Here is a 9,491-nt window from a genome sequence, read left to right as displayed (position 1 = left end):
CTAGGCGTGTAAGTCATACTAACACCCTTTGGACACTTCCTTTCTCTTTAAGTTGTTGTTTTATTTACCTTTCATTATATGACAGGCGTTCTTCTGGATCCCTTTCCCAATAGTCAAATGCATAGTAAACACTTTTACTAATACTTGCAAACAAACATTGCTTTGTTTGTATCTAAAAATAATTTTCAGTTCCATGAATATCATATAACTATCCCAACTTTCGAAGTTTGGGTTTCATGGAAGCAAACATATTCCACTTGACCATAACAGAGTTCTAGCTTTTGGATCGAAGGACGAGAGTCACATGATCCATAGCATTAGAGGGAGGATACGGAAAGCATGCGATAGGACAAAGTCCTTCTCGGCACTTTTGAGGACAATCCTCATATTACGTTACCAATCGTAAAGTTTTAACCAGATATTTAACAGCTATTCAATTTTAATAGGGAAAGTGGAATCGCGAGCCATTATTCTACAACTATTTTGCAAGAAACACTTAGAGAGTGTTCATAATTAATTGCACTGAGAATTAAACATGTTAATTCAACAGTGCGCTCCCACATAAATCAATATCTCTCATAATTAATTTTGAGTGATACAAGATCCAGATTTCAATTCATCGCCATAGAATCATCATCTCATAACGGGAATTTTAATCGGTAGGCCAACTTGCCGATCACATCTCTATGTGACTCTTGCTCATCTTTCGATGCGTGTGTTCCGAGCTCAGGACGATCCTGCCATGAACGTCAAGACAACCAAGTGATCTTGCTGCGAGGTCTGACCTCACCCGCCTCACATTTCTCTAATCGTTCGTACCCATGCATCCATGGTGCACCCCAAAAAGATAGGTGCCGTGACGGTGCTACACTTGGGAGAACACTAACTACTTGATATTTTAGTGAGAGATCACCCTAATAAAAAGCGACTACCGCACAATAAAAAAGGGTGCATCAAAGGGATAAACATCTTAGGCAATTCATAATAGCATTATATGGTATAGCCCATTATGACGGAGAAGTCTTTCATTCCTTCATCTTCGGCATTCGCGTCGGTGTTCACCTTCACGAAGATTTCCACCACCTTGTCGATGCACCAGATAATATTGCTATCTCTATAGCTAATAAAATAAGTGCATTACTTAAGGTTGACACGCAGGTCATTAAAGTGACAATCATATGGCTCCAGCCATCATGCCGAATCATGACACGCAGGCCATGTCAATTACATCATATAGTCATCTCATACATAATCAAATTGAATATGAGCATTGCTATACCACATCACATGCACATCCTGCAAAACAAGGTTTTGACTTAAACCGAAGCTACCAATGTTTTATCATCAAGTATGATTATTCAAGTTGCTAGATTAACATCTCGGGGTGTATGAAACACGAGATAATTAAATCTCGAGCCCCATACTAAACTTCGTCATACGCATGACCCCCGTGCAGATCATATCTGCAATGCCCTTTCATCTGCGGATTTCATCTTTCTTTTGACTACGGCAGAACCCAAAGAACTGATAGCACTTCCATGATCAATAAGGATCACGGATTGCCAGAACTTTGTCAAATTCCACCATGTTGTCTCTAGATTGAGCAAACGCAAATTCTAGGGAAGCAACAAGAACGTCGGGTAACAGATTTCATCTGTCACCCGCATAAATAATTTTTAGCAATAGATCTCATCTACTACCTAATTATATTATGCAATACCCATACATCTCCATGTGTTCTAGATCGAAACCTGCATCTACGCATAGCACGGCTCTTGATGCCACTATAGGGTAACGCGACAGAAAACAAAAAAATTCCGACCTACGCACCAGCCCAGCACCACTATGGAGACTGCATACATGGTTTGATCTTTTTCGTTACCGACTCGTAGCGCAGCGGGAAGTAGAGTCGATGACGATCGGCGGTGCAGACCCCCGCAGCTAGGATTTACAACCTCCCAACCGCGAGGATGTATACCCTCATCTGCTCCTCAGACAGCCCTCCGGGAGGCGGTCGAACAGCCCCCCGGACGGTGTCGCGGACAGCCCTTCGGGAGGACATTCGAAACTCGAACGGTCACTCGGATAGCCCTTCGGGAGGACCTTCGAAACTCGAACGGTCACACGGATAGCCCTTCAGGAGGCACTCACGAACTAATACCGAAACTACGATCTCTCTACAGAGTTGCACACATACGGTGTCATATATCCGACAGGGCTTCGCCGTCCAGAACTAGTTCCTGCCGGAACCCAGACAGCCTTACTGCTCTACGAAACTCTTTTCGTGGGAGGGAGAGAAGAAGCCAGATAATGCATGGCATGTTTATGAGAGCAAGGGATGAGGTTTGGGCTGCCCACTCCTCCTCTATTTGTAGGAAAGCCAAGGGGTAGGGATGGCTCACAAAAACCCAAAATGCCCATGCAAATGTCACACATGAAGGGCATAATGGGGAGGGAAGTGGAGCTCCATGGAGCCCCGCACATGTGGCCGGCCAACCCCCTTGGGGGCCCCCATGAGGAGCATGCTTGGCCCCCAAGCCCTTCTAGAAGCCTTTTGGAAATATCCCGAAAGGTGACTCACCATAAAATATCCCAAAAAGCACTTTCACTATTCATGACGACATTTTTCAGCGTCTGTTCGAACTAAAAATATTTATGTGGGCTTAGAACATTTCCAGTACCCACCATAATGATTTTCAATGCGTTCTGAAACAATTCCAGTTTAGTGATTTTCATCTGTGAAAAGCATCTGAACCAGTTCCAGCAGCTCCGAAATATTTCAGATTTTTATTTCTGAAAATTTCAAAAAGTTTCAAGAATGATTCTGGCACCCTCCAAGAATTATCAGACATGTGCCGAAACCATTTTGACTTAATGGCATACCCCGAAACAACTTTTTCGGTTTCACCAAAACTCATCCGGTGACCTCTCTCCGCGGAACTTTTCCGCTGTCCGAAACTTTTCGGTGTCCGAAACTTTTTCGATGATTTTCTCTCAGACTCCCTGTCTAGTATTCAGCAGATAGATGACCCTTAAGCGTGTGACCCTATAGGTTCGGTGAAGTATAGACATGACCTGGAACCTCTTCCGATCAATGATCAACATCAGAGCCGTGGACTCCCATATTGACCCCTATACCCACACGAATGAATATTCGAGTGAACCTCCAGTTGTAGTGAGCTATTCCTATTGCTTCGCGATATGTCACAAACACCCGATGTGAGATTTATTGCATCCCCATGGATGAACAATTTGTCCACCATGAAAGTTACCTCGTTACCGATTTTGTTCTCTTTTCTCGTTTCCGTGTTCCGGCATCCCAATGATCAAATCACACTATGTCTAGCCAGACGATGATGGATACCGTAATACCGAGAGGGCCCGAGAATATCTCTCCATCGTCGGAGGAGCAAATCCCAATCTTGAGCTATCAAGTTACTTGACACACTTTTCCATGAACCCATAAGCCGCCATAATAGCCACCCATTTATGGATGACGTTTAACAAACCCCAAAGTTCATGAAGCAAGCATGAAGAAACTCGATACTCTCATGGTCTAAGAAATCATGCAAACGTTAACCATCCCTGTGTTATGTACCATTAACTTGTGGCGAATGAATCTCTTAGCATAACATCAATCCGGGTCGATTCAACACAAACGTTCTCTTAACATTGTGCCCTCAACGTTGCTGGCATAGACATGCCCATGATCAGGAAAACGGAACCATCATGCAATACTTGAGCTAGTCTTAGAGGCTGGACTAGGAATACATTTTACCGTTGACTATTCCACACGTGCATATGAGTCTTCCTCCGAGCCTCGTGGTTATTGCAGACTCGAGAACCATAGCAGTTATAGCATGGAACATAAACATAATTACGAACATGGATATAAGTAATAGCATTTATTATTTACTCTAGGGCATATCTCCCACAAATGACATACTGAAAGAATAGTGAAAAATATATCATACCCAGCTTTCTTCATGTCAATGTCACCAGTGACAATATTAGCGATCTTGCCGCCTTTCCCAAGATAATGCTTGTCATAAAGATTAGGGCAACTAGGAGCCCAATGATCAGGATCTCCGCACACATGACAAACACATTTCTTATTGTCATTCTTCTTCTTGAAGTTGGTGTGTTGTACAGCCTTATTCTTCCCATCAAATTTTGCTTTACCATCAAACTTTTACTTGTTCTTGAACTTGTGGGACTGGAAGTTTTCTTTTGTACCAGATTGGTACTAGATCCTCACTTAGTACCTGGATGATGGAGATGAAATGGAGAGCCCGGCAACTTGAGTCAAAACAAGTGATCGGTGCGCCAGCATGCATGGACACAACCATCGGCGAAGAAAGACAACGGAGAACGGGCCTCGCGGTGGGAGATCAGAACTTGTGACGCGCGCCGACGGTAGTCTACCTTTGTTTTGTTTCCCGACTTGAGGACGGCGGCGTCTTTTGAGGTTTTTCGTTTTGGACGGGCTTTAATTGTCTTGCATCGCTTGCATGTCACTTGCATTAAAAAAAAGGAGAACGTTTGGAAACGACGTGGCTTCATCACGACAAAGGAAAAGAAAGAAAACACTTCTTTTCTGATGATGGAACGAAAATCGCTAGTTGCCTACACACATCTATCGGGTCCGCGAGCGATCGACCGATTCCTTCCTATGTCGGGAGCGTTTTTTCTTCTTGCTTGGTGCAGTCGGGCCAAAATCGTCAGCACGTTTTTTCCTATGTGTGTACACAATCGGTTGATGTTTTTTCTTTGCACCTCCGAGCAGGGAGAAGACGGCCAATGGCATCGCCGTCACGTCAAGCCCTTTTGGCGTCGGCAGCCACGACTAGCGTATCAGGTGCTACCCGGATGCATGGCAGAAATAGAGACTTTTTTTTTGCGATGGGCAGAAATAGAGACTTGGTGGGCCATATCTCCCTATACCTCCAGTACGACAGCCGCGCCAAGACCAGCAACGTCACGGCGACGTACAAGCTGAGCATACTCGACACGTCCTGGGAGCCGTGCACCAAAGTAATGCAAAATCACCGCTTCGAGATGAACGATGGTTAATTACTGGGGATGGAAACACAATGATCTGGACAGGGACAAGTTTTTTTGAAAGAACCGGTGTATCACCGGCATTCATATATTAAGAGAAGAGAGGCGGAAAATATGTTCATGATCAAGTGATCATGATGGATTACAAGACTTAGGCATGAAAATATGTTATGTGATGGCCCTAGCCCGGATCGCCTAGAGGAGTCGCGAGGCTGGACAGGGACAAGTACCTCTAGGACGACTCAGAACGCTACCCAATCGACTGACCCACAGCAGTACTGGGAGACTCCACTATTAGGCAACCCAAAACATCGAAGGGGTCTCGGATCCGACTAAATGAGAAGCACTTGTCGGGGGACTCGGTTGGAACTCCTCGGATGGCCGATGTATATCACTTCTCGGACTACAACATGGTTACAATAGAGGAAGATGCTGAAAAAGTGAACCAGTTTGCAAGGCCGAAGATCAGTAACGGAGGACGAGCCATGCGAGGACCTATCCTCGGCTTGGAAGACCGGTTCACGGGCTATTAGCGGTGTCCTGAACTAGGGGGTGGTAAGCACGTCGGCCTGCCAGTCATGGGCCAGGCCGAGGACTCCCAAACAACCGAAGAATGGATCATGCTTGCCATGACCCACGGCGTACTTAAGATGAAATCCTCTGAAGACTTGACGCACACTTCAAGACATATCCAAATCATCGGTATGTTTATCCCTTGATATAAACCGGGGGATTTTAGACCGTAAGGGTAAGAGACATTCATATACGATCTCAAGGTAGACCATCATGTACTTTATACCTCATCCACAATCAATATGACAAGAGCAGGACATAGGGTTTTACCTCTTCGAGAGGGCCTGAAGCTGGGTAAAACATCGTGTCCTTTTTTGTCCTCTTACCATCTAGTTAAGATCACTAGCTCGGGACCCGCTACCCGAGATCTGATGGATTTAACCCCAACACCTGTTGCAAAAGCAATAAATTGGGCGGTTGTTTCGGGCGCCATCGGTCGGCTCACGACATGGCCGGTCATTTAAAAAGATCAGTTGGCGGACGCGCACCATGCCCAAGCAAATAGAGTTTTTGAAGAGAAAAATGGTTTTGCTGAAATAATGTTGTTGAGCGCACGGCGGAGCGGCGCGGCGGAGAGGTGGTGTGCGGCTGGGGCTCTCGGGAGGAGATGGCCGTGGCGTGGTGGCCCCTCTAGGAGGCGACGGGACGGGACAAGGCGGCGGCGGCGCGGTTTGGCCTGGGCGGCGTGGCGGGGCTCGGCCAGGAGTTGCTGTGCTTGCAGCGGCCGAGCACGCCGCGGTTCTCGGCGCCTCCGTTGTGGTGCCCCCTCCTGGTCTTCGTGGTCGTGGGTGATGGAGGCGGCGGCGCGGGCCGGATGGGCCCGATCTGGGCTGTAGGGTCGCGACGCAGTCGTCTGCCTGGAGTTGGCCTGACGGTTGGGCGTGCGGTCCGGCGATCCTTGGTCGGGCATGGAGGGAGCTCGGCGAGTTCTCAGCCATGGAGGTGCTGGTGGTAGGTTGTGCGCTCCTGGATGTGCGGGTCTCGAGTGTTCTCGGCTTCTCGGCTATGCTGGATTAGTGCTGCGGTGGTGGCGGAGTGCCAACTTGGATGGTCTGTCCCCAATCCGATCGGCAGAGATGGAGGTGTGCGGCGGTCCAGAAGAAATTCTTGCCCGTTCTTGGTCGGTCCTGGCGGCGACGGCGCCCGTGGGTGTCGTTTCCCTCCTTGGAGGCGTCGCCAAGGTGTGTCGGCATCTCCATCGCTTGCTCATGGGATTGGTAGCGGTCTTCGGGCGAAAGCCTAGGTTCGGAGTTGAACCGGGGTGATGGCAGCGTCTTCGACGCCGCTACTCTGTTGAGAGCATCGCGTTTGAAGACACGGTCTTGAGGTTCCATGTTGTGCTACTTCTGATGCTCGCCGTTGTCCAAGACGATCTTCAGATGCGCAATGTATGTCATCGCCGGTGAATCCAAGATGGTGCCTTTAGTGGACCGACCAAGTTCCGCCATCTACTTGCCACCTCCTTTAGGCATCAAGGGTGGATGGTGCGTCGACAAGGGGAGTTCATCCGGAGTTGGTATTGTCTTTGGAGGTGACCGGCGTTGGTCAAGACGCGGCGATGTTGATCTGTTTTTGGACAGGCTCTTTTGTGCTTTGTAGCTGTGTTGTCGGGGTTGGCAGTTTTCGGACTTGCCTGGTGTGGTGTGGTGTCTGCACTACACTTGTTGTTCGCAACAAATTGTAGTCTTCTTGTAATTTAAATTCCGTCTTCTATAAAAATATGATACGCATTCGCGTACTCTCGAAAAAACAAAGACTTGTGGTCTAGGAAACTAGATCTGCAAATGGATTGCAGCCCGCGAATCAACCTGTGGTTGAGATGGTTAGGTGGACAGTGGTATCCCCAACCCACCAGGGTTCATAGGGGTGAGTGTATGTGCGTGTATATGAGCGATTGTGTCTGTACTGATGCTCAAAAAAATCGGATTGCAGCCCAAGTCAGGACTCTCTTTGGTTTCCACACGATCTTCTAGGAGACAAAATATTTTTGTTGAGACTTGTACGAAACAAAATCTTCTGTTGTACTACATGGAGTTTTTCAAAGAAGAAAGAACTACATGGATTGAAGTAGCCATACAGGACACGCGCATGCCGTTTTAATTCGCCGTACAAACCAATGCGCGATCTGCAAAGCCGTAGGTGATCGTCTCTTTTCCTTGGTCAACCCCGGCCGGCCACACCCAGGCCACACCATGTCCACGTCCGTGATCTTGTCGACCATGCGCGGCGCCGGCCGCCAGCAGATCACCGCCTCCACCGTCCGCGCGAAGCAGGCATCCGGCTCCCACATCTTCAGGATCGAGGAGTTCACACGAGCAAGGGAGAAGCTGGCCAATGGCATCGCCGTCATGTCCTCATGTCAAGCCCGTTCGGCGCTGGCGGGCACGACTGGTTCATCAAGTGCTACCCGAACGGCGTTCCGGGAGGGGCGGGGAACCATATGTCCCTCTTCCTCATGCACGACAGCCACGCCAAGACCGGCGATGCCACGGCGGCTTACAAGATGAGCATACTCGACAAGGCCTTGAAACCATCGTGCACTAAATTCGAACATGAGCGCCACTTCAGGGGTGATGGATGGGGCTGGACAGAGTTCATGGGGCTCCAAGATCTGGACAGGGACAAGTACCTTGTGGAAGACTGTCTGTCCATCCTCTGCGACGTCATCACCGCCGACGGGCTGCGTGCTGCGGCGGAGCAGCCGCCTCCGCCTCCGCCGTTCGACTTGCGCGGCTTGCAACTCGTGGAAGCCATCTGGAACAGGGAGACGGCGGACGTGACGATCCACCTCGGGGACGGAGAGACGATCGCGGCGCACCGGTGGGTGCTCGAGGCCCGGTCACCCGTCCTCAAGGCGGATCTCGCCCTCGCCTCGAACAACGCCACCGCTGACCATCTACGCCTGCTCGTGAACGACATGGACGCCGACGTGTACAAGTCGCTGCTCCGGTTCATCTACACCGACTCACAGCCCCCCGAGCTCGAGACGGCGTCGCCAAAGAATGTGGAGCGGCCGCTCTACGCAGCGGACAGGTTTCAGCTGGAAAAGCTGAAGCTCCTCTGCGTGGAGGGACTGTGCAAGAAAATCGACGCCAGCTCCGTGGCGGCCGCCCTGGCACTGGCCGAGCGGCACGGCTGCCCGACGCTGAGGGAGGCGTGCTGGCAGTTCCTCGTGAAGAACACGCCGACACATGAGCAACCAATCAGTACCAATGTATTTTGAATTTACCAGACTGCTAGCTACTTCCTCCGTTCCTAAATATATGTCTTTTCAGATATTTCAATTTATACTACATATGGACAACATTATGTTCCGGCAATGCATCAATGCGCACACCAGTAGGGTCGTGTGGCATCATGCACTTCGTGCATTATTTTCTTGGACAATACTATGGATGACTCGTCATGCTTGTATTGTTACTCGTCATGAGTTACACAATTTGTTGGCATCACACCTACCATCTGGTTTATACTTAACTAAAGTTTTGGCCATTGCTCACCACTGTATATATGACTTGTTGTATGTCAATACCATTTGATATGCTTGTGTTTTCTCTCCGTTGCTGGTTGTCATGCATGAGATGCTACATTCTAGGCTATACTTTTGATGTGTCTCACGGATCAGCTAAGATTTTAGAAGGAACTGCAATGAGTCGTGGACCATCTTCGAAGTCTTTCTTCATGGAACATTTTTTATTTTACTTCCGTATGACACACCATTGAGAACAATGGCCAAGGAACTACTTAATTCCTACCTTTATGCATAAGTCAGTATGCAAAAGACTACAAAACTAGGTTCAAGCTCGACTATCTGCTGCACCTTAAGAATGCTATGGCTGGAGAGGAACAGCCGTGTG

At 48.6% G+C, this 9,491-nt stretch overlaps 1 pseudogene; it reads left to right on the top strand.

Annotated features, from left to right (window-relative positions):
• The first annotated feature begins 7,779 nt into the window (after positions 1-7,779).
• On the top strand, positions 7,780-8,948 carry LOC123147535 (BTB/POZ and MATH domain-containing protein 2-like; annotated as a pseudogene).
• Positions 8,949-9,491: the final 543 nt, after the last annotated feature.

Source organism: Triticum aestivum, chromosome 7A (assembly GCF_018294505.1).
Source record: "Triticum aestivum cultivar Chinese Spring chromosome 7A, IWGSC CS RefSeq v2.1, whole genome shotgun sequence".
Lineage (NCBI taxonomy): Eukaryota > Viridiplantae > Streptophyta > Magnoliopsida > Poales > Poaceae > Triticum > Triticum aestivum.
The sequence above is the reverse complement of the archived record's forward strand: the minus strand, read 5'-3'. Positions and strand labels throughout refer to the sequence as shown.